Source organism: Balaenoptera musculus, chromosome 6 (assembly GCF_009873245.2).
Source record: "Balaenoptera musculus isolate JJ_BM4_2016_0621 chromosome 6, mBalMus1.pri.v3, whole genome shotgun sequence".
In the NCBI taxonomy this organism is placed as follows: Eukaryota; Metazoa; Chordata; class Mammalia; order Artiodactyla; family Balaenopteridae; genus Balaenoptera; species Balaenoptera musculus.
The window spans coordinates 51,522,001-51,547,576 of record NC_045790.1 but is presented as its reverse complement, the minus strand read 5'-3'; the positions used below and the strand labels follow the sequence as shown (position 1 = coordinate 51,547,576).

General features: G+C 39.5%; 1 protein-coding gene and 1 non-coding gene across 3 annotated transcripts in view; one reads left to right on the top strand and one right to left on the bottom strand.

Annotated features, from left to right (window-relative positions):
- Positions 1 to 25,576, bottom strand: part of TTC39B (tetratricopeptide repeat domain 39B) — a 136,886-nt gene that overhangs the window by 71,342 nt on the left and 39,968 nt on the right. The window contains exon 1 of one of the 2 annotated variants that reach the window (XM_036856555.1): positions 18,914 to 19,010. The exons of the other annotated variant lie outside the window; for it this stretch is intronic. The gene's annotated coding sequence lies outside the window, so the exon portion shown is untranslated. Of the gene's footprint in view, positions 1 to 18,913; positions 19,011 to 25,576 lie in introns of those variants that run through there. 2 annotated transcript variants of the gene reach the window in all.
- Positions 15,693 to 15,799, top strand: LOC118897612. Its single transcript, XR_005020499.1, has one exon. It is a non-coding gene; the product is annotated as a U6 spliceosomal RNA (small nuclear RNA).

Below are 25,576 nucleotides of genomic sequence, written 5' to 3'. Positions count from 1 at the left end.
CTGCTTATTTTTTTAATATTTAATGTGTTGATCCATTTATAATTTGAGTATATGGTACAAGATAGTGCTGTGCATTTTTCTTAATCTTTTGTCATTTTTCCCAAGATAATTTTTAAAAGCCTGTATCTTTACCCCAATGATTTGACATACCATATATATAAAACACTAAATTAATTAAGTTCTGCTAAAATCAAGTCTGTTGTGTCAGGTAAATGTTGCATGTTTCAAAGCTACAATTATAGCATCTTTACCAGGCAGAAAACACTTAAATTTAGCAGAACTTAATAATTATTAATAAAACAATACTAGATTTTTTTCATTTTTCTGGGGTACAAAAGTTTAGTTTTTTATGCTTTTATATACACGTACATGAAGTCCCAGAAATTCTACGTATTTAAAATTCATATTAATATCACAATAAGTACATCATGCTACAAACTGATCTTTTTTTTAATTTTTTTTTAAATATTTATTTATTTATTTTTGGCTGTGTTGGGTCTTCTGTGCGAGTTGGGTTTCTGTGCAAGGGCTTTCTCTAGTTACAGCGAGTGGGGTCCACTCTTCATCACGGTGCGCGGGCCTCTCACTGTCGCAGCCTCTCTTGTTGCGGAGCACAAGCTCCAGACGCGCAGGCTCAGTAGCTGTGGCTCACGGGCCTAGCTGCTCCGCGGCATGTGGGATCTTCCCAGACCAGGGCTCGAACCCGTGTGCCCCACATTGGCAGGCAGATTCTCAACCACTGCGCCACCGGGGAAGCCCCAAACTGATTTTTTTATTCAGTTTTTTTTTATAGACCTAATTCACTCACTTACTAGATAGTAAACTACTATCTAGTATTTTATCAAGAACTATTTTCCCCGTTTTTATGAGAAATGCTTAAATACATGGAGAAAATAATTTAACACACAAGTATATCTAGAATCCACTTTTGTGTACAGTGTGACCTAAATTTAATTGTTTCCCCTATGGATAGGCAATTATCCCAACAGCAATGAATAACTCATCCTTCAGCTAGCTACTCAGTAGCTTTGAAATAAGAGAAAAAAAAAGATCGCATGCCCACTCAATGCCATCTTGGAGTGTTGTCTAACAGGCCCACCCAAGGAATATTTCATTCTATAAGGGATATATCCTTGTTTGACTTGCTATTTTCTATTGATTAAGGTCTATATTCTATAAAATATGTTAACTTGCAGATTTTTTTTGTCTGGTACATATGCAAATAATTTGGTACGGTTATGGTTTTATTGCCTTATAGGAGATTAACCAGTTTTGTATATAACAAATCTTATTCGAACATTCTTTCTTCAGTTCCCCAAATGCTCTTGGAACAGTTTCACCATCTTGATGGTTTCCTCATTGATAAGTAAATGTTTGACATGCGTTCACGCTAAAATTATCACACTCCGACATAATGAATGACACTGTCATTTCTAACCCAGGGCAGGTTTCCATACATGTACAGGGCAGTTTCAGGCATTCTTTCGATCCATTCACTTATTTGCCTCTGTCTGCACCACTGACACAACTTTCATTAGCTTGGCTTTATTAGATCCTATATGACAATGGGCAAGCCCTCTACTTTATTAAATGCTCTTTGGGGAGGGGGGTGTGTCTGGGACTGCTATTGCAACTTCATTCTTATTTACAAATTTTAGAATCAATTATTGTAAAGTTCCAAGAAAAGTCCTGCTGAGGTTTTGAGTGGGACTTCATTACATTTTCAGAGATTTTGCAGAGAATTGTAAACTTTACAATATTATATTTTTCACATCTATACACATTTATTCAGGTCTTCTCTTACTTCCTTCAATAAAGGAAGGAAATATACATAAAACACTGCACTGAGGTAAGTGCAACCCTTGCAAAGACGCCATGCTAGATGTTCCTTATATTGCTTTAGTTTTAGAATGTGTACCACCAAAGCAAGCACAGTTAGTAAAATTTTAACTGAAAAAAATGACTTGTCTATTCCACTTCTGAGTATAACCTAGACGTTAAACTCAAATGTCAGGAAAAAAATGTATTTTTAGCTAGAGAAAAATATTGTTATTGGGCTTATAGAGGTTAAGAAAAACAGTGCATCATATTTCATTTACAGGTATAGGTATGCTAGAAAATGTGTCCTTATTTTGCCCTGATTTTACTGCTTTAATTTCTGTAAGTTTTTAAACAGCTTTATTGATACATTATCACAGGACCATACAATTCATTCATTTAAATTATACAGTCAATGGTTTTTAATATTCATAGATAGTATGTCACTTTCACCACAATCTAATTTTACGTTTTGTCACCCAAAAGATACTCTATATCCATCCACCAGCAATCGCTTCGCATGTCCCTCCACCTCTAGCCCTAAGAAACCACTAATTTACTTCCTGTATGTACAGATTTGCCTATTCTGGATGTTTTATATTAATGAAATTATATAATATGTGGTCTTTCATGATTGGTTTTTTTCACTTAGCATAATGTTTTCAAGAGTTATTTGAGCTGTTGCATGTATCAATACTTCATTCCTTTTTGCTGCCAAATAATAATCCATTTCATAGATATAACACACTTCATTTGTCATTTCATTAGTTGATGGGTATATGGGTTATTTCCACTTTTTGGTTATTATGAATAATGCTGCTATTAATATTCATGTACAAGTTCTTGTGTGGACATATACTTCATTTCTCTTGGTATATAACTAGGAGTGGAATTGCTGAATCCTACGGTAACTCTATGTTTGACATTCTGAAGAGCTGCCAGACCATTTTCCAAAGTGACTGTGTGATTTTACATTCCCACCAGTAATGTATGAAAGTTTCAGTTTCTCCACATCTCGGACAACACGTGTTACTGTCCATATTCGCGGGTGTGATGGTATCTTATTGTGGTTTTGATTTCCATTTGTCTAATGATGGATACTGAGTATCTGCTTAGCTACATATTAACCATTCGTATGTCTTCTTTGGAAAAATGCCTGTTCAGGTTCTTTGGCCATTTTTTAATAGGGTTACTTGCCTTTTATTATCGAGTTTCATACCGCTCTAATTTTTAATCACTAGGTAGAACTATTCTCAGATGAAAAGCTTACAGATTCATTTTTTATACTTTTTCTCTCATTCAAATCATAGTCAGCAGAATCAATTCAAATTTAATTTCCCCCAATAAATCCGAAACAATGAGCTATGTTCCTGCAGGATGAAATACAAGCTAGCCCGTTTAAAAAAGAAAAAAATGAAATAAAATTTCAAAAATTAATAAAAAGACACTTAATATCTTTGAGGCTTTTTCATCAAAGTTAAAATCTCTCTTTAGGGGATGAGAGAAATGCATGAAGAAAGACCAGTGGATGTGCTCCAGGAGGCACCATTATGAAACCTACAGTAGGAACGGTGCCCACTGGAGCTATGACACAGGACTCCAGGGGCGCCACTGACAGACTTCTGGGAAACCTACTGCTTCATATTATTGCCCATATGACCAACCTGTCTTTCTTACCAAAGAAAACTGCTCATCAGACCAAATTCTGTCCCATGGATGATGTTTTCAAATAGCCATTCTCATGGCCAGCGATCAGAGGAAAAAGGGAGGTGCTACTCCTGCTGCTGGGAGAGCAGAACAGTCCAGAAATTACCAGGCACTCCCCAAATACATGTTACTGTCAACTTCACCCCCTCGCCTGCCACCTATGCTGTCAGGATCAAAGGAAAGGGGCTTCCCCGGTGGCGCAGTGGTTAAGAATCTGCCTGCCAACGCAGGGCACACGGGTTTGAGCCCACATGCCGCGGAGCAACAAAGCCCATGTGCTGCAACTACTGAGCCTGCGCTCTAGAGCCCGCGAGCCACAACTACTGAGCCTGCAAGCCACAAGTACTGAGCCTGCAGGCCACAACTACTGAAGCCCGTGTGCCTAGAGCCCGTGCTCCGCAACAAAAGATGCCACTGCAATGAGAAGCCCGCGCACCGCAACGAAGAGTAGCCCCCGCTCGCCGCAACTACAGAAAGCCCACATGCAGCAACAAAGACCCAATGCAGCCAAAAATAAATAAATTTAAAATAAATAAATTTAAAAAAAGAATCAAAGGAAAGAAATTTCAACATTTTTTTTTTTGCCATACTAGTCCTATCCTTTAGAGGGAAGATGTAAAAAGCTGAAAAAGGCCAAAGGGCAAGCACCAACACAGGATATAATTATTCTATTAGGTGAGATACTAGTGAATTTATAAACTAGATAAACTACCCCTAAAAAATTCATGCTTAGACTTATTAAAAAAGGCTTCCTCGATCAAAATTATAAACCTTCATATTATCTGAAGGACTTGGGTGGTTTTTACATTCTTTGTGCTTTTCCATAAAAGGAAGAGCTCAAGGAGGTGGAGAAACTTAACTTGGAAGAAAGAAGAGTTAGAGGAAAGCAGAGAAAAAGAAAGAATATGAGAGCTATTTCTAGACACTTCCCTCCCTTGTTCACTTGGAAGGTTCCAATTCATCCTTCTAGATCAGCTTCTCTGGAGCTGTATCCTACTCCCAAATGATTCAGAAAAATACATAACAGTGAGTATACAGACAGAGAATAATACACAAATGTGGCAAAATGCTAAAAAGGGATTCAGGGTATAGAGAAGTTCTCTGTATTATTCTCATACCTTTACTCTAAGTATGGAGTTACTGCAAAATGAGATGTTTTTAAAAGACAGCTCCTGTAGCAAAGGGCAGAGAACAGGGATTAAATAGGAGTGGCCACTAGGCCTCCGGCACCTGTGGACCAGCCAACACCAGTGGAGAAGGCCAAGCCCTTGGGGTCATGGGCACACCAACAGGTCCAGCCATCACAGGTGTGCTTCAGGAGCAGAGGCAGCAAGGACAGAGGTCACTGCAAAAATAGCCGATGAGAGGGCTTCCCTGGTGGCGCAGTGGTTGAGAGTCTGCCTGCCAATGCAGGGGACACGGGTTCGAGCCCTGGTCTGGGGGGATCCCACATGCCGCGGAGCAACTGGGCCCGTGAGCCACAATTACTGAGCCTGCGCGTCTGGAGCCTGTGCTCCGCAACAAGAGAGGCCACGATAGTGAGAGGTCTGCACACCGCAATGAAGAGTGACCCCCACTTGCCACAACTAGAGAAAGCCTTCGCACAGAAACGAAGACCCAGCACAGCCAAAAATAAATATAAATAAAAATAAATTTAAAAATAGCCGATGAGAGGTCAACCAGAGAGCAACACCCAGACCAGGGCTCCATCCCTGTGTCACTTCCTCCTGCCCCCAGAGGCCATCTGGGAAGGAGGAGAGGAAGGGGGAACCTTTGAGAAGGGAGATGTCAGCCCGATGCAGAGTTTAAATTTTTACTTGCCTGGGCATTTACCTCTCCTACTCCCCCAAGAAAATCTGAGTCCCTCCGAAAGAGGCTGTCTGAATTTTGAACAGATGATGTCATGTTTAATTGACAACTTAATGGTTTTTTTCCCATCCTCAAGGGAGATGAGAGTGCAAGGGCAAAGTGAGGACAGGTGAAAAGAATAAAAGTTCATTTTTGGATAAAAGATAAAGCATGCCCAGACCCTACTCACTAAGAAAATGGAGGGTGGGACTTACTGTCTCTTTAGAAAAAAGAAAGTACCCCAATAGATGCTGTTTTTCTTGCCCAGAGCCACAGCAAATCACTGACAGAGTTGGAAACTAAAATCAGAGCCTGTATCTTTTCAGCTTCTTTCCTTAGGCAAAGCAAACTGTACTCCACATTATTTAAAACAAGTAACAATAGAATGTTAGTTGGCAAGAGACATACACAGCACCTGTTTCATTTTGCTGGGGGTTTTTTTTACTGATTTTTTTTAATTTAAAATAAAATCCCTTCCCTACTGGAAGGTTCTCTTATTTCTAGTGGAAAACTTCTACCTCATCTTTTAATTATCCTTCTTCAATTCCGTACTATAGTGCAAATTAGGAGAAAGCATGCTGCAACACAGGCAGAATGCTGGATTCTACCCTAGCTGTGCAAGCAGTGTGACTACGGACCAATCTCTCACCTCTGCCAGGGGTTGGGGGTGGGGTGAGTAGGAAGCAGGGAGGCTACTGTTTAACGCATGTAGAGTTTACATTTTACAACATGAAAAGAGTTACGGAGGTGAATGGTGGTGATTGTTGCACCACATTATGACTGTATTTATTAATACTACTGCAGTGGTGGTTATGACGGTTAAAGTGTATGTTACATGTATTTTACAACGATAAAAACAAAAACAAAAATGGGGGACTTCCCTGGTGGCACAGTGGTTAAGAATCCACCTGCCAATGCAGGGGACAACTGGTTCGAGCCCTGGTCCGGGAAGATCCCACATGCCGCGGAGCAACTAAGCCCGTGTGCCACAACTACTGAGCCTGTGTGCCACAACCACTGTAGCCCGTGTGCCTAGAGCCTGTGCTCCACAGCAAGAGAAGCCACCGCAATGAGAAGCCCACGCACTGCAGCGAAGAGTAGCCCCCATTCACCACAACTAGAGAAAGCCTGTGCACAGCAACGAAGACCCAACGCAGCCATAAATAAATAAATAAATTTATTTTAAAAAGAACTAAAAGTGGGGGTGGGGGGGAAGCAGCACACACACAAAAGCCAGAAGAGGGCTAACAATACATTTGTCCTGTCTACCTCACAGGGTTGCTCTGCGGAAGCAATGCATTCCATTTTGTAAAATCACTTTTTCAACTGGAACGCGACATAAACGTGGGGCTGATGTTGTTACAAGAGTTAAGTGATTGGGGCCAAGAACTTCCCATTAGACAGACCGCTGCACTCCTGCTACTCAGCAGTTCAAGTTTCCCGCAGTCACAGCCAGAGGCCACTTAGTGGCACTCTGCCACTTTCCTTAGTCCCTCAAAGGAGGGATGCAGAGCCTTTTCAGGATGCAGAGCAAATGGAGGTTTTCAGCATAACACTGGATGGGGGTAACTGTTTATCATTTCTTTTAAAACACCACCTAAAACAAAGATTAGCAAAAAAGGAAATTTCTAGAAAGCAATGTTGAAAACAAGCTTTCCTTTCATTTGTCTCATGATCCATGAGGGAAAGAAAAATCAAGGCTACCCAAAAGTTTTCCAGGCTAGATAATGTGTCTCTCCTCTGGGTTCCATGGCCAGAATTTAAAACCCATCATAGTATGATGAATGCTCTACTTTTCAGTTGCTGTGAGTAGCTTACAAGCTTTTTAAGGACAAGGACTCTCTTAGCCCAGAGAAGCTCAATAAGTTTTGGTTGAATGAATGACATTTGTATTTATTCTATATATATTAGCACCCTTGTGCCAAACACAGTATCAATACTTGGCATTTTATGTCACCTATGTAGATCACGGAAAGTACCCATGAATATCATGGAGTCCTCATTCACAAGCAAGCAGCTAACAGTAAATATTACGGCTTCCCCCACAAACATCTACTAGATGAGACAAGCAAAACACAAGGGGAAACATACAAATACTCAGGTAATTAAGCGCCAAAGTTTAATTTTCTTTAGCTCTTCAATGTGTGGCTGTTTTCATAGTGGTGTACTGTATATATTCAGCCTGTGGTACCAAGTGGGCACATAAAATGGTTTTGTTATACAGGGATGACATCGCCTTTAAAAAAAGCTAATATTAAAGAGGGGTGATGGCATATAATGCTGTATATTAAGGCCCAGTTTGCTAGCTCATGGCAAGGCTCAAATTCTGCCCCACCCACTAAGCTAAGAAGATAATGACTATGGCCCCAAACCACAAAAGAAAGTCAAGTCTGGGTCCCACACTTCCCTGGTTTCTAAAATAGTCACCTGTAATGACTTGAAATAAGATATTCTATAACCCACTAATCTAAAACGATCACCAAAGAAATCCATTCATACCACTTGAATGGTCACTAAAGACATTCCACAACGGGTCTTCCCTGGTGGCGCAGTGGTTAAGAATCCGCCTGCCAATGCAAGGGACACAGGTTCGAGCCCTGGTCCGGGAAGATCCCACATGCCACGGAGCAACAAAGCCCGTGCACCACAACTACTGAGCCCGCGTGCCTAGAGCCCATGCTCCACAACAAGAGAAGCCACTGCCATGAGAAGCCCACGCACCTCACCAAAGAGCAGCCCCTGCTTGCGGCAACTAGAGAAAGCCTCGCGCAGCAACAAAGACCCAACGCAGCCAAAAATAAATAAAATAAATAAATTTTAAAAAAAAGACTTTCCACACCTGTGAACCGATGAACTATCAGAAGAAAAACAAGCTATGCATGAAATTCATGTCAAACTCATGTTCGTATAATCTGCCCGTAGATGCAGTCCTGCCCTTTCTAAAATGAGCCAAAGACGTAAGTGTAAATTTTGTGTTGAAAAGTAGAAAGCAAGTCAAAACGATAGGAAGATCTCTGAGCATGAGGTCAAAAAACCTATAAGCATTTTTCATATGCAGAGGGCACTGTGACTTTATTAAAAAAAGGGAGGGGGCTGCCTACATTCCCCCAATCAGCCCATGGCTAAGAGACACAATACAACAGCCTGTAGGAGCACAGATCGGCCAACTTTTAGCACCATGGAGTCACAGTCAGCACTCTGAATGACTTTGGGCAACTGATTTAACATTTTCCCACCTCGTTTTCCTTCTCTGTAAAAGGGGAGATCAATTAACACGGTTGTTATTTAAGATACAAAGACAGACTTTCCATGGGTACCGGACCTGACGCAGAAGACATTTTAAAAAGAATCTAATCCATTTCTTCTCCACTAAGATATGAAAATGATGACACAGCAAAAAGCTGCTAAACCTCCCTCACTGCTTTGTTCAGGAAACCACACAGAGCCTCAGAATGCCTTATCTCATGACAGGCCTCAGAGACTTCTGCTAACCAAATGAGAGATTTGATGCAAAAAATGGGAGATTAAAAACTATACAAAGTCACAAGTGGGTTATAATCTTATAAATTTGTTTATGATGTACTGGGTTGGAAATCAAAACATATTTTCCATAAAAACAATGATTGATATATATCTATACCAATATATATCTCTATGCATGTGTTGTGTGTGTGTATATATATATACACATGCATATATCTCTATGTACATTCATATGTATTTGCACACAAATATGTTAAATTCTCTACCTAAGCCATCAAAGCCTATTTAAGCCCTAAATTATAAATAACTGGCCAGAGTCTTAGAGCCAGGAGCGAGATGACTTCACCACTCATACTTTAGTGACACTTCAGTGGCTCATCATGGCCCTTGCCACAGTTTCTTGGCAAGGTACCCTTGTTACCTGTCTTCCTCTAACCAGACTATCCTCACCAGAACTGCAGGACTCTCAAGCTTCTTGGCAAACCCTGAAGAGACCATGGTGAAGGGGATCAGAGTATGTCACCCCCAAATATATCATTTTCACATAAAGATTATTTTGAGGTGAAGGCAATTAGCTCTCTGCTCTCCTCCTTTCTATCTAAAATCAGGGTATCGGGCTTCCCTGGTGGCACAGTGGTTGAGAATCTGCCTGCCAATGCAGGGGACATGGGTTCGAGCCCTGGTCTGGGAAGATCCCACATGCTGCAGAGCAACTAGGCCCGTGAGTCACAACTACTGAGCCTGCGCGTCTGGAGCCTGTGCTCCGCAACAAGAGAGGCCACGACAGTGAGAGGCCCGCACACCGCGATGAAGAGTGGCCCCCGCTTGCCGCAACTAGAGAGAGCCCTTGCACAGAAACGAAGAACCAACACAGCCAAAAATAAATAAATAAATTTTTAAAAATAAAATAAAATAAAATCAGGGTATCAATTTCCTTTTGTAAAGATGTCTCCCTCTCCCACACCAGGAAGAAAACTAGTCCAAAGATAACTCTTATCATCTGAGAGGACTCTTAGCTGCATAAAAAACTTACTAAACAATTCTTCTTTAACATACATTTTCTAATCATCTTCCCACAACTTACCCTCATCCAGAAGCCCCCCAAACTCTTTTATTTAGCCTCTTCTCCACACTTCATCATTCTTTGTTTAGATGGTAAATAAGCCCCAAATTCTAACCACCTCCTTGAGGCACATTTCATTGTGAACTTTCATATGTACGTATGCAATTAAACTTGTTTTTCTCTTTCCTTGCTAATCTGTCTTTTATCCATTTAATTTGCAGGGCCCCAAGCATGAACCTAAGAGGACAGAGGAGAAAGTTTTCCTCTCTTACAATGGTCTCTCCTATCTCAGGGTCTTTGCCCTAATAAACCCTGCTGCTACACCTGATTGCCACTAGTATCTAGCAATATCAGCCTCAAGTCAGACATCTCCTCCTCCAGAAAGCCCTCCAAGGTCAGCATCTCTCTGAACTCCTGCCATCACCCAGGTGTAGGTTGGTCATCCCTCATCTTTGTTCCCACAGAACCCTGACCTTCTCCATACTACAGAGTTTATCCCATTACATCCCAATAACAGTTTCTTGTCTGTACCCCCCAATAAACTGAAGTGCCTGAATGAATATTAATAAGCCAAGATATCTGCTTTGTTTTCTTTAAAAAAAAAAAAAAAAAAAAGTCCTAACTAGTTCACTCTCAAGTAGTAACCATCTGGCAGCACAAGGAGCCCTCTGAATCGGGGCTGTCTGGGCTACCAGGGGTTCTTCTTCAGAGCCAAGACCAGGCAAACACTTTACAGGTTCAGGTTCTTGTTGCTACTATCTTGTTTTTGTTTTATTTTGTTTTGTTTTGTTAATGTGGTTGGTTGGTTTGGGTCTGTTGTTTGCTCTTGATTCTGGTTTTGATTTCTTAGTATATATCTTTCCAGATAGTGCAATGGAATGAATGGTGACTAGGAAATCTAGCTACTGGCCCCATTTTAACTACTGTATGATCTCTATCTTCGCTCTCCCCCATCGGTAAATTGAGAGGGTAGTCTAAGAATGGTCCCTAAACCTCACTGCCCATAGTCCTCAGGGACGCCTGTAATAAACGCAGTTCTCCCTCCAGAGCTCAGCTAACTCTAATAAGCAGCCAGGTTTGGGGACCACTGGAAGGGGCAGAGATGTGAAGTCAAGTCACATCTGGGATCGAGTTCTAATTCCTCCACTCACTTCCTGTGTGACCTTCATCAAATTACTTAACCTCTCTGCATCTCCATTTACTTGCTTGTTACGGCAGAGATAGTAACTAGTTTATAGGATTGAAGGGAAGATTAATGCACACAGAGAGTACCAATTAATGGCTGGCCCACTGCAGATGATCAGTAAATGGTACTGAGGCCCCTTTCCCCTCATGTGTATTCTTATGGCATCCTATCATTTCTCTGCCACGGCCCCTAAGAGCTTCCAGAGGGCAGGGCATCTCTGTCTTACTCTCCACCTCACCCCCAGTGCCCAGCACAGTGCCTATGACAGTGCCCAACATTACAGCACACACTCAGTAAATATGTATTGAATTAATGAATCAGTAACATACTAGAATATACTAACATAACCGATTTCCCTCCCTCTCTCAATAGACTAGACTGTGACCTCCTCCAAAGCAGGGCTTATTCCTTATTTACTGATCTAAAAACCAGCACTTAATATAGTGCCTATCACATGCTTGTTGAACTAATTCAATTATTTTCAAAATCTCTTTCCAGGTCAAGCATACCAAGGATCTGTGGCTCCAGAAGATCTGGGGCAGAATTACTTGCAAGTATTTGTATGTCTTTAATATAAATATTTGGCTGCAAAGCACCAATACTTTTACAGTTGAAAAATTACAACACATATAATGAAATAATTAGGTACTTTCTGAATGTTCCCCTCACCTGCTGATAGTATCTGCTCCACGAGGGCAGATACAATATCTTGTTCAGCATCATGTCCCCAAAGCCTGGCAAGAGCTTTGTGACAAATGTAAACGTTTGTTAATGAATGAATGAAAGGAATGAATGAATATAAGTTCTTTATCAGTCTAGGTAAGGAAGAATTTCCTATTTTTAGGACTCTTTCCTCATTGAATTCAAAGTTGCTGCATTTAGGAATGACAAAATGTTTAAAAATAAAAACAGCAGATGTTTGATCTCTGGGTGGTAGAGAGTTTCTTTTTTAAAATCCTTGACTTATTTTTTATGCTGCAGGAAATCAATCAAAATACTAGCACCCGAAAAAACTCATATAATATATTCTGCATCTACAAAGACGACTGTTAACAGTTGGTATTTAAAAGCATTTTGATTACTGATCTCTGAACTTAACTTTTAGAAATCGCTTTAGCTAATGTGATTTTAAGATAAAGGAATGAGATCAGTAACCAAATGATCTGAATCAGATCACTAAAATAATAAGACTTTCATGTAACAAAGACCAGTCAAGAACATATGGGGGTTATCAAGGGAACCAAAATTTAACCTCTCTCTTTACAAAAGGTTCAAAATTGATTCAATAAAAATTCAGCAAGGATACAGTTCTAGCCTCCAGTGTATTCCAAAGGGGACACAATGACTAAGGACAGATGTTTAGACTAAAGGGTCTGCGTCACCAGAAAAAAAAATGGCACCGACTCAAACGCACAATTAGAAAAGTGTGGTCATGCAAAGGTCACTCTTGGGTAACTCCCATTTACTGTGATCTGCTACAAAGAGACTGGCTGAACCTGACACAGCACAGACAGCGTTGAAGTCTATGACTACTGACGCTATTCTGCCAGCATGCCACGGTACTTCATTTTTAAGGTTTTAATCACCTTAACAAAACAAAACGCCATAATGACGCCAACAAAGGACATAAGACAAACACAGCGAATACAAAGTGAGCCGTCATCATCCTTCCATTGTTCTGCAGCCCCACGCACACCTTGCAGCAGCAGTAAACCAGCCATAGCATCCCAGGAAGACTGAATCCTTCTCAGCAAGATTCACTATTTTCTCCAATTTCAGCACTCACTCTCATGAACTTAAGAAAAAAAGACATGGGGGGGTGGGGGTAGCCCTGGCAGGCTTGACATGAAGGCTTTAATGAAGAAAATGTCAATTAACAAAAACTGCAGGTCTCCAGTGAAATTTCACTCCAATTTTTTTAATCAGCATAGCTTTCCTTAAATTAAATCCTCACAGGTCCAAAGAGAACGCTGCAATCATACCCCTAGGAACAGCTAAATAAATGCAACATACTCACAGGTTTAGAGCAGCTGTAACTTTGAAGGAATTAATATAGCCCCACTGTGAAGATGCCCTCTCTTCTACCAGATTTTTTAAAAGCCAATGAAAAGAAGAGACAATCCTCAATTTAAAAGGCAAAAAAAATCCTCAATTTCTGTTTTATTTCTTGGTCTCCGGTGAGACTCTCAATTACTGAGCTTAAGAAAAGAAGTTGCCCGGCAGCTGACAGCATCCCAGAGTTTCCCAGGGCAGAATTTTAAGACATGTCAGTTAAAGTGGCAGCTACACTCACTGCCGAAGCTTATGCTCCTGCAGGAAGGGATGCCGGGAGATTTTTTTTTTTTTTTCCCAATCTCTGCTGCAGCCTAATTCTAATCCATCACTGTTTGATTATCCTAGGGAAGCAAGCAAGAAAAATACAAATAGCCTGGATTTATAAAATCCACAGGGCCTTTTAATGATTTTTCACCTAATCCAGGGATTCACCACTATCAAAGAGGGTTGAATGAGGAATAAAATGAATTACCTCTTTTGTTTTAAGGAAAATGTAAGAGCAGTCTGATGCTCCCAAGTTAGAATTGGATTTTATCTCTTACTGACTTTTTAAAAACACTAAATAAGGGAAAGTCAAGTTCTGTGAAGTTTTCGGTCAAATGGGTTAAATGCACAAAAGTTAAATTAGTGAAGTGAATGAAATATACATATAACGTCATTCCAATGTAGATGGAAACTGCAATTTAAAATTAATATTAGATAAAGAATATTTGAATTGATTTTGATGAAACTCAAAAAAATAAAGTAGGCTTAGAGATGGTCAGTGACTTAACAACTTTCTTGTCTTGCCTTAAGGGCTCTTACACATATTAGAACTGGACTGTGTCTATGATGTGGCTCACAATTTAATCTGATTATAAAAGTATCAGGTAATGTACTCTGATATTTCCTGATTTTAAAATAATAAAGTCCTTACAGAGAACTGGAAACAAAGAAGGAAATTAAAACTGTATATATATCCACCATGCATGTTATTTTTACCTGTGGTTAGGCTGACTAATGGCCCCAAAGATATCCAAGTCTCAACCTCTGGAACCTATGAATGTTACCTTATATGAGAAAAGAGGCTTGCAAGTGTAATTAAGTTAATAATCTTAAAATGGGAAGATTATCCTAGATTATTTGGTTTGGGCCCTAAATGCAATCACAAGTATCCTTATAAGAGGGAAGCAGCAGGATATTTGACACAAAAGGCACAAGGTGATGTGACCATGGAACCAGAGTGATTTGAAAAGACTATGCTGCTGGCTTTGAAGTTTGCATAAAAGCAAAGTCAAGGTGCCCTCACAGAAAACTTTCTTTGCTGATAAAATAAATAGAAATTAAAAGCTTATAATTGCATTGCCTACAGGGGAGACCAAAACTATGCCCATACCTTAAACATGCTACTTTATCAGAGCTACATGGAGCTTTAACACATTTTGAGATCATTTTGCTCACAGGTAATAAAAAAAATACTCCTTACTGGCTTGAATACTTTCACTCTGGACAATAAACATAAAATAAATAACACAGAAATTACACAAAAATAAAAATCACGTATAAATCCCCAAATACTTCTTCAGTGTTAAGCAATTTCAGAGTCCTTTAAATTTGTTAGTGGCTAAGTCTTCAGACTATTAAATGTGTATGATACATAATACTGAACTATACATTATTTATAAATAATGTACCTAATGCAAACATCACTTCGTCTCTGAGGAGTTCTAGCTACAATGTTCTACAAGCATGATGACACAAAGGGGAAAGGTAGGAAGAAGGGGAGAGAGGGAGAACCAGAGATACTGATTAATTTTCAAAACATAGGCAATGGAGAAGTTTGACACATTTCAAAAGGCAAAGCTCCCAATTATCTGCTTTTTGTGGTGTTTTATTACTCATTTCAGGTTGCTATTTTTATCCAGATGGATAAACATATCAGAAAACAAGGCAGATAAAAAATGGTAAAAAGTTAACAGAAGGTAGTGAAGCTCACTACATCCCCTAAGAGTATGACAGCTCATTTACATAAACTTCAGATGGAAAGTGAGTCAGCCCAGAGTTGAGTAACGGCAAAGGAGTCACTGACAATCTGCATAGTGCTTAGTACGCCCAAACAATTGTACATTACCTAATTATGTATGTACCTAATTATGTATGTACGGGTTGATTAACACAACCAGCTGTCATCATTAAGAAAAAAAAAAAACACATCCCAAAAGATCCTTTAACTCACTCTCCCTTTAAACAATCACAGCAATATCATTGTTGCCCTATACTTGCTAAGTTCTCAGTAAATGATGGCTGGATTTTTTTTAATGCACTGCAAATCCTTGCAGTTTACTTTGAATATTCATCTATAGTTTCCGATTAGTACCTTAATTCAACAAATTTATTAATTCGACAAATTCATATTGAGCATCTACTATATGCCAAGCATCGTGCTTGGGTACAGGGTGCACCACGATGAGCAGAAGAGAACAGTCCCTTCCTCCTGGAACTTCAAGTGTCCAAAGGAACAGGCGGTCAAAAAACAAGTAAAAAATAACTACAGTGCTCGCTTCGGCAGCACATATACTAAAATTGGAACGATACAGAGAAGATTAGCATGGCCCCTGGGCAAGGATGACACGCAAATTCGTGAAGCGTTCCATATTTAAAAAAAAAAAAAAACTACAAAATGAGAAATGGTGTGAGAGGAACAAACAGGATGCCAAGATAGAGGAATGAGGAAGGAGTAACCTATTCGGGTGGAGTCATTAAGCAAAGTGGGAGGACATAGCACCTGAGAGCTGAGGATGACCAGGAAGAAGCTGTGGGAGGAATGGAAGGAAGTTGCTCTGGTCAGAGAGGCCAGAAGCACAAAGCTAGGGCAGCAAAGATCTAGCTCAGTCAAAACCCTGGAAGAGGCTTCTGGCTGAGGGCAGAGAATGAGGGTGAGTGGAAGCAGTATGTGGGGACCTGACCTTGACCTCAAGCCTTGCAGGCTGAGGTAGATTGGAGTCTTCATCCCCAGAGACATGCAAACTCATGCACAGATTCTAAGCAAGACAGTGACATCATCCAACTGAATTTCTAAAAGGATCACTCTGTCCTGAATCAAACAAACCTGCTGTTAATAAATTATGAGGCAACTGGGAAATTTGAACACTGACAGGATATTTGATGAATGTTGTTAATTTTTTTAGGTGTGACAACAGCCTTGTGATGTTTTTAAAAAGAGACCTATCTTTTATATGCATACTAAAATACAGATACAGTGATGCCATAAAAGGCTTATAGATTAGATAATAGTTCTGTTCCAATGCAATTTCCTGACCTTGTTATCTGAACGGTAATTATGTATAAGAGCACGTCTTTGTTTTCAGGAAGCACATACTGAAATAGTTAGAGGTAGAAATAAAGTATATTGTCTAGGATATGATTCCAAATAACCTTGGGGTGGATTATAGATGAAAAAAGATCGGCCTTGAGTTAACAGCTGTTGAAGGTAAGTGGTGGGTATACAAGAGCTCAGTTTACTATCCTCTTTACTTTTTATATATGTTTGAAATTTTTCATATTAAAATTTTAAAATAAGGTAACTTTGGCTGTTGTGTGGAGAACAAGTAGGATGCAGTTGGGAGGGTGGAAGAATAGAGAACAAAGGAAGCACGAAAACACATTGGGGGCTCTTAAAGTAATCCAGGCAAAACCTGACAGTACCTCGAGCTAATGTAATAGAGAGGAGAGAGAGAGAAGTAAACAGACGGGAAATAAATGTTGGAGGTAGAAATCATCAGACTTGGCAGTAGGGAAGTTAAAGAAAAGGGAAGGAATCAAAGATGTCCACCAGGCATCTGACTTGAGCAAGTGGGTGGAGACATTTACAAAGATGGAGAAGACTGGGAGAGGAAAAGGTTTCGGAGGGATGAGGGAGGCGGCTACCAAGAGTTCACTTTGAAACACAGAAATTAAGGCATTTGGGGGCGGGGACTTCCCTGGTGGTCCAGTGGGTAAGACTCCACGCTCCCAATGCAGGGGCCTGGATTCCATCCCTGGTCGGGGAACTAGATACCGTATGCATGCCGCAACAAAGATCCCGCGTGCCACAACTAAAACCCAGTGCAGCCAAAATAAATAATTAATTAATAATTTTTTTCTTTAAATTAAGGCGTTTGTGAAATATCCACGTGAGTGATCAAATAGGCCAGGATTGGACCTATTTCCCATTACAACTGTTAAGGTAGTGCTGGACAGAGTAGTAGTCATGCCCGGAAGGCCACTCTTGGAGGAGGTAAGGAAGTCAGTACTGGGAGCAGGGCTTCTCTGACTTGCAGGCACAACTTGGATGTTGCTACCTGGGGTTGAGTGATGGTCAGAGAGGCTCCCGAGCCTGCAGAAAAGGGAACCGCAATGACAAAGGTCCTGTCCATAAGGGTTTACGGGGCATTTTCCATTCATTTTGCTACCAACACCACCAAGTCTTCCACCTCCCCTGGGCCTCCTTGGTCAAATGAGACAATTGGACCAAAGGGTCACTAAGAAGCTTTCCTTTGAGCTAGGAAATCCTGTCACTCCTCCTCAGAGTGAAAGGAAGCATTCATAGAATATACATACCTTAACTTAAAGTGTGCATACACGCTCCCTCCCCCCCCCCATAAGCTTATATAAAGAACTACTTATTGTGGAAGGTTCCAATACAATAGCGGACCATTAAAGAAGACCTAACAGTACAAAAGAAAATACACAGAAATGCAATACAATACAGGGAAGAGATGCTTGGGACGCTGCTCACTCTGGGCTTTTTAGCGAAATTTATTTCCATTCACTGTATTCCATTGACTCTATAACACAGATTTTTCATCACGTAATATCCCCAAAACCCGGATGTATCTTAAAATCAAGAGCAACTTCGAGTGCCCTAGATCAAAGTTAAATTCTTAGGGAAAGGATCCACATTTGCTTCTGCCAGTTACCTGAAGGCAAAGCCAAGCTGATCCCCTTAAAATTAAATTACCTGCTTGAAGTTGTTTGGGCCACGCTGGTACCTAATATTCAGACCACAAACTAGCTTGTGATTGAGATTCTAAGAGTGCCGAAAAGTTAAACACAGGATTCCCATACAGCCCATCAGTTCCACTCCTAGGTATATATGCCAGAGAATTACAAACATGTGTCCACACAAAGAATTGTGCACAGTTGTTTATAGCAGCATTATTCACAACAGTCAAAAACTGGAAAAAACCTGATTGTCTATCAACTTATGAATGGATAAACAAAATGTGGTATATCCACACAGTTGAGTATTATTCAGCCCTAAAAAAGAATGAAATACTGACACATGCCACAACATGGATAAACCTCAAAAGCCAGACACAAAAGAACACATATTGAATAATCCTATTTTTATGAAATGTCTATAGAGGCAAATCTAGAAGCAGAAATTAGATTAGTGGTTGCCTAGGAGTAGGAGTGGGAAAGGAGAATGACTGTAAAGGGGCACAGGGTTTCTTTTTTGGGTGATCAATTTTTTTTAAAATTAGATTGTAATGACGGTTGTACAATTCTGTAAATATAATAAACTCCAATGAATTGTAAATTTAAAACAGGCGTTTTATGGGATATAAATTCATAATGTGATAGAGCTATTTTTAAAAGTTCCCAGGGCAGAGAATCTCAAGACAAGTCTTTTTTCCCCTCCCTACCTAGTACCAAGATTGAAATACACACATTTCCTTACTGTGTCTTCCTGCATGACAGTTTTATTTTTCCCTTCCCTTAGGCAAAGTCACCTGTAAAATTCTCCATTGTGTTTTTCTCCTTCCTCAGTGGTATATACAATGTCAGCGGCATCTTAGATCCAATGAAATAATTAAATGCCAACCTGGTGAAGAAAAATCAGGTTGAGGTCAGGGCAGAGAGGTGCCCCTCCAGACCAGAGCAACATTTGGATTACCTAGACAGAGAAGCTGGGTCAAGGAAAAGATCACAGAAATATGAAAATCTAACTCTGCCTGTAGTTACTAGTTATAATTTAACCACTATGAAGAAAAATATTAACTAGATGTTTTTCAACTGTCATTCACCAAATATCACCCTAAATAACCTTAAAACAGACCAAACTATTGCACCATAATTAACTGATCTAAACTGATGGGGGCGGGGGGTGGGGGTTTGCCTTAAAAGCTTTACCTCATTCTAATCTACAGTTTGTAGTTCAAAAGAGAAGGTGTGAAGAAGGACGAAGTCCATGAGAAATGCTACGCTACAAAATATTTTTAATTCTACTGTATGCTTCTTATCACCTGACTAAAAACGTCTGCCTCTTTCAACTTCTAGATGTAAGAACAAATTCACCGAAGTTCCTGCAAGTGAACACACACACCCCATTGCTTCAGGACTTGATTAAACACCTATGAATTTCTATATAAGGATAAATTCAAAATTTTAATAAGGTACTATGGAATATTAAGAGATCACTGCTGAAAACATATTAAACCTGAATCTGCTCTAACAGTCTTTGCACATAAATTTGATGTCTCCTCTGACTTCTCTAAACTATCATAAAAAGAAAATCTTGATTAAGTAGTACCCGACTAGGCCCCCCAGTTAATTAGATTTTTGTGCCATGGCCCACTGTGGTTTTTATGAGAAAGAGGTTAATTGAAAACACTACCAATTCACTTGATTCCAAGCAGTTAGTCTACTCTCCTCACTAAACGGAAGCCAGGAATCCATGGTGACCCAAAATCTCTTGTGTCCATGGGTGTCCCAGGTAACCATGGTATCTCTCAAAACCCAAAACCAATGCCAGCCACTCCGATCTCCCAACCAGAAACAGCTCTCTGGAAACCCTGGAACATTTTATTTATTCTTCACATGTCATATCACTTAATTCATGAACAGACTTTATACCCACCACTACATTTTCAGATATGGTAGTTGTGTACAAACAGTGGGCAAGAAGGATACCCAGTCATCAGAGCACCAAGAAGCACATACCAGTATGGAATTGTTAAATCAGGGAGCCAGAGGCTAAGGCAGAGCTAATCTTCTAGCAAATTTCTATAGGCCATGAGATGGGTCTAATGTACGGTTCCTCCCTGAGAGATTACTTCCTATGCTAAACAAGTCAGAAACTTCATAAACAATTTTTTAGTTCTTAGAAAGGACATGTTCAATGTCCCACTAACTGTTTAAAAAAAAAAAAAAATCTCTAATTTTCCCTCCAGTTCTAAATGTTAGAGATGTTTGTACGATCTACCAGCTTGTAAATCTAGCAACTTCCCAAAATAGTTAATCACTTAAAATAACACAATTGTTACCACAAAGATCCAGAACTAGGAAAAACTACATCTGTGGTGGTGAATTCATTAAGCAGAAAAGGAGAGTAGGAGATAATTTTCTTTTGTGGAAATGCTTTAAGGCCTCCCTCATCTGTTCGCTTGCATCTTTTCATTAGAAATTCAGGAGAAAATATTCACAGGAAGAAATTAATCACCAGCTTGGCAAGAGGACCACATCCTGCTACAGAGAGGTGGAAGCGTTGCTATCTGCACATAAAACCAAAATATAGAACCAAAATATGTGGTTCAATCAGCATACGGAAAAAGAACTCTACTGATTTCAGCATCTAATGGATCACAAGAGGAATGTCGTGGCATCGTAAATTTAAGAGGGAACGAGAGAGAAATTTTGGCAAACCCTGAAATTAGGACAAAATAAAAGTTCACATAAAAAACAACTGAAGAATTTTTTTTACAATTAACATATACTTGTAATCAGAGAGAAAACATACATAATATTTTAAAAGAAAAATATTGAATAACAGATTACTTCAGTAATATTTTTAATTTCAGAAAGGGTCAGTAATACAGGAGACATAGTACAGTAACATCACACTCTATGTTACGGAATAAAGAGAAACATCCAAGAGAGCTTTCCCTGTGAATGAAGCACATCCTACTAACTTTCAAATGCTATTTGAAAACATTTTTAGTCATTTTGGAATTTTCTTAACATATGTGACACAAGTCTCTACCCTCTTAAATAGAATATACTAGATATAATTTAAACTTTTTCCAATGTCTTTGATCTACAGCAATATAAACAATGCCTTTCTCAGTGGAGATTAACAGCATCCAAGGTGGGGGAGTATTATACTACCGATATTTACTGAGCACCTACTATGTGTTTGTACCCATTATCACATTTAAATTAAATTTCATTTTATCTTCCCAATAAATCTGTGAGGATGAAGAAACTGAGACTTAGGAACTGTCCCAGAGGGACTTCCCTGGTGGCACAGTGGTTAACAATCCTCCTGCTGGACAGGAATAAAGATGCAGATGTAGAGAATGGACTTGAGGACACGGGGAGGGGGAAGGGTAAACTGGGACAAAGTGAGAGAGTGGCATGGACATATATGCACTACCAAATGTAAAATAGATAGCTAGTGGGAAGCAGCTGCATGGCACAGGGAGATCAGCTCGGTGCTTTTCGACCACCTAGAGGGGTGGGATAGGGAGGGTGGGAGGGAGACGCAAGAGGGAGGGGATATGGGGATATACATATGCATATAGCTGATTCACTTTGCTATACAGCAGAAACTAACACAACACTGTACAGCAATTATACTCCAATAAAGATGTTTAAAAAAATAAAAAATAAAAATTTTAAAAATTTAAAAAAAACCAATCCTCCTGCCAATGCAGGGGACATGGGTTCGATCCCTGGTCTGGGAAGATCCAACATGACGTGGAGGAACTAAGCCCGTGCGCCACAACTACTGAGCCTGTGCTCTAGAGTCCGCGAACCACAACTACTGATCCTGTGTGCCACAACTACTGAAGCCCATGCACCCTAGAACCTGCACACCACAACTACTGAGCCCACGCACCGCAACTACTGAAGCCCGCACGCTCTAGGGCCCGCGTGCCGCAACTACTGAGCCTGCATACCTAGAGCCCGTGCTCTGCAACAAGAGAAGCCACCGCAACAAGAAGCTCGTGCACCGCAACGAAGAGTAGCCCCCACTCACCACAACTAGAGAAAGGCCGCGCACAGCAATGAAGACCCAAAAGCAACCCAAAAAGATTTTTAAAAAAAAGAAAAAGAAACTGTCCCAGATCTCCCAGGCAGTAAATGGCAACTGAGACTGGTGCTCAAGGTCACCTGTCAAGTCCAAGGGCTTGACTCACCAGAAAGGTACATCTTGTTGTGTGCACCTAAGCTAGGTAAAACCACACTGCTGTGCTTTGGAGTTCTATGACTGTATGTCATATTTACTTTCTTCTTTCCCTGCTATTTTTTGCTACTATCAACAAACTGGCTTCTAAAACCACCTTCTCGGGAAGGGGAAGCTGGGATGAAGTGAGAGAGTAGCATTGACATATATACTCTACCAAATGTAAAATGGATGGCTAGTGGGAAGCAGCTGCATCACACGGGGTGGTGATCAGCTCAGTGCTTTGTGACCACCTAGAGGGATGGGATAGGGAGGGTGGGAGAGAGACGCAAAAGGGAGGGGATATGGGGATATATGTATACATATAGCTGATTCACTTTGTTATACAGCAGAAACTAACACAACATTGTAAAGCAATTATACTCCAATAAAGATATAAAAAATTTAAAAATAAAAATAAATAAATAAAACCACCCTCCTACCATACCTCCTAGAACTCTGGCAAAATTATGCCAAAAAGCATACGTCTACTTACATTCATTGTAAATAGACTCTGGATGGAATCCTCTACTACAAGTAAAGGGCAAGATTTTTAGAGCACGGGCTCTAATACCTACTTTGGCTACCCTTTCTGGCTTTGGGCTCTATTTCAAAGAGGTAAGGTTCTCAATTAGGTAAAGTGTTACTATTATGTGTTGCTACAACTAAGGTGAGAGAAGCAAGTACCAGGGACATTTTGGCAACATTGAAAAGGAAACACAAAACTGTTTAAGAAACAGTCTCAGGTGTCACAAGAAATAATGCACATCAGAAAACTAAAAGAACAAGGCAAGTTCTAGAATGGGTAAACCTTTGGCTTTGGTAAACTGAACAGGACAGGGAAGTTAAATTTGGAAGTAAAAAAAATGCTGGCAACAGCAGATAAATGCAGCTGAAGACAGGCTGAAAGAGGCAATGAATGGAAAAGAATATGTTAGATAACAAGAAAGTGAGATAGCATTAAAAAACTATTGTTTTCAAGATGAGAAGAAAACTGTAATATGGTTGACAGTAGGATAAAAGAAGCTAAGACATACAAAGCCTCCAAGAATTCCACATTTTAAGAGTTCACAACGGGTTTCTGACAGTCATGAATCAAAAACATCTCGATCACATGGGTCATTTTTGGATGCTATTCTTCCGAGAACCAGTCATACTAATATCGAAACATCTAAAGCAGATAAATAGAGCAGTTTTTGTGCAAACACAGACATATAGATCAAAGGAACAAACCAGAAAGCCCAGAAACACAGCATTATTATTTTAATGAGGGTATTATTTGATAAAGTAGGCATCATACATAAATTTTCTTTTACTCACAGACTTAGCAAATGGCGTTGGAATACTGGGCTAGCAATTTTAGGGTTGGCATGAGATAGGGATCTAAATTAACTTCAGTTGGGTTAAGTTCAGGATTTTCTTTTTTTTAGTTCAGCTATGACCTTACTGATTTTCTCCCAGCTGGATCTATTTCTGAGAGAAGGCAGTTGAAGTCACCAACTATGGTAACAAAATCATCTATTTCTCCTTGTATGTAGTTTGTGCCTCTAGTAGTTTGATGTGCTGTTGTTAGGTACCTACACATTAAGGACTGTTATGTTTTCTTGGAGAACTGGCCCCTCTGTCATTAAGTAATGCCTTTCTTTATCCCTGATAACTTTCCTTACTTTGAAGTCTGCTCTGTCCAAAATTAGTATAGCTACTCCTGCTTTCTTCTGATTAGTGTTAGCATGGTATATTTTTCTCCGTCCATTTACTTTTACTCTATATGTGTCTTTTATTTAAAGTGGGTTTCTTGTAGACAACATATAGTTGGACCATGTTTTTTGATCTACTCTGACAATGTCTTTTAATTGGTAAATTTACACCACTGACATTCAAAGTGATTATAGATATAGTTGGATTAATATCTACCATATTCATTACTGTTTTTTATTTGTTGCCCTTGTTCTTTGTTCCTATTCTTGTCTTCTACTCTTTTTCTGGCTTATATTGTTTTAATTGAGCATTTTATATGCTCCATTTTCTCTCCTTTCTTAGCACATCAGCTTTACTTCTTTTTTTACTTTTTTTTGGTGGTTGCCCTACAGTTTGCAGTACACACTTACAACTAATCCAAGTCTACATTAAAGTACACTATACCATTTCACAAGTAGTGTGAGTACCTTATAATAACAAAATAATCCTAATTCCTCCCTCCCATCCCTGTATCATTGTTGTCATTCATCTCACTTATATGTAAGCATACATAAGCATGTATATATACATAAGGTATAAACATAAGCATATATAACCAAATACGTTGTTGGTATCATTTTCAACAAACTGTTATCTGTTAGATCAATTAAGAATATGAAAAAATGTTTTATTTTACTTTGACTTATTCCTTCTTTGATGTTCTTCTTTTCTTTAAGTAGATCTCAGGTTCTGACCCATATTTATTTTTCCTGTCTCTATAGAATTTCTTTTAATATTTCTTACAAGGCAGATCTATGGGCAACAAATTGCTTCAATTTTCGTTCACCTGAGAAAGTCTTTATTTCTCCTTTACTTTTGAAGATAATTTCAGAGAGTACAGAATTCTAAGTTGATGGTTTTATCCTCTCAATACAAACATTTCACTCTACTTTCTTCTGCTTGCCTGGTTTCTGAGGAGAAGCTGGATGTAATACTTATCTTTGCTCCTCTATAGGTAAGGTGTATTTTTTCTTTATCTTTGATTCTCTGTAGTTTACAAATAATGTACCTAGAGGTCATTTTTTGACAATCATCCTATTTGGTGTTCTCTGAGCTTCCTGGATCTGTGGTTCGGTGTCTAACATTAATTGTGGAAATTCTCAGACATTATTGTTTCAAATATTTCTTCTGTTCTTTTCTTTCTTCTCCTTCTGATGTTCCGATTATGCATATGCTACACCTGCTGTAGTTGCCCCACAGTCCTTGGATATTCTGTTCTGTTTTATTCACTCTTTGTTCTCTTTGCTTTTCAGTTTTTGAGGATTCTATTCCATTCTATTCAGGATTCTATTTCTACAGCCTCTAGCTCAGAGAGCCTTTCCTCAGCCATGTCCAGTCTAATAAGTCCATCAAAGGCATTTTTCATTTCTGTTAGAGTGTTTTCATCTCTAGCATTTCTTTTTGGTTCTTTCTTATGGTTTCCATCTTTCTGCTTACATTACCCATCTATTCCTATAGTCTCTCTACTTCTTCCATAGATCCCATTGCATAT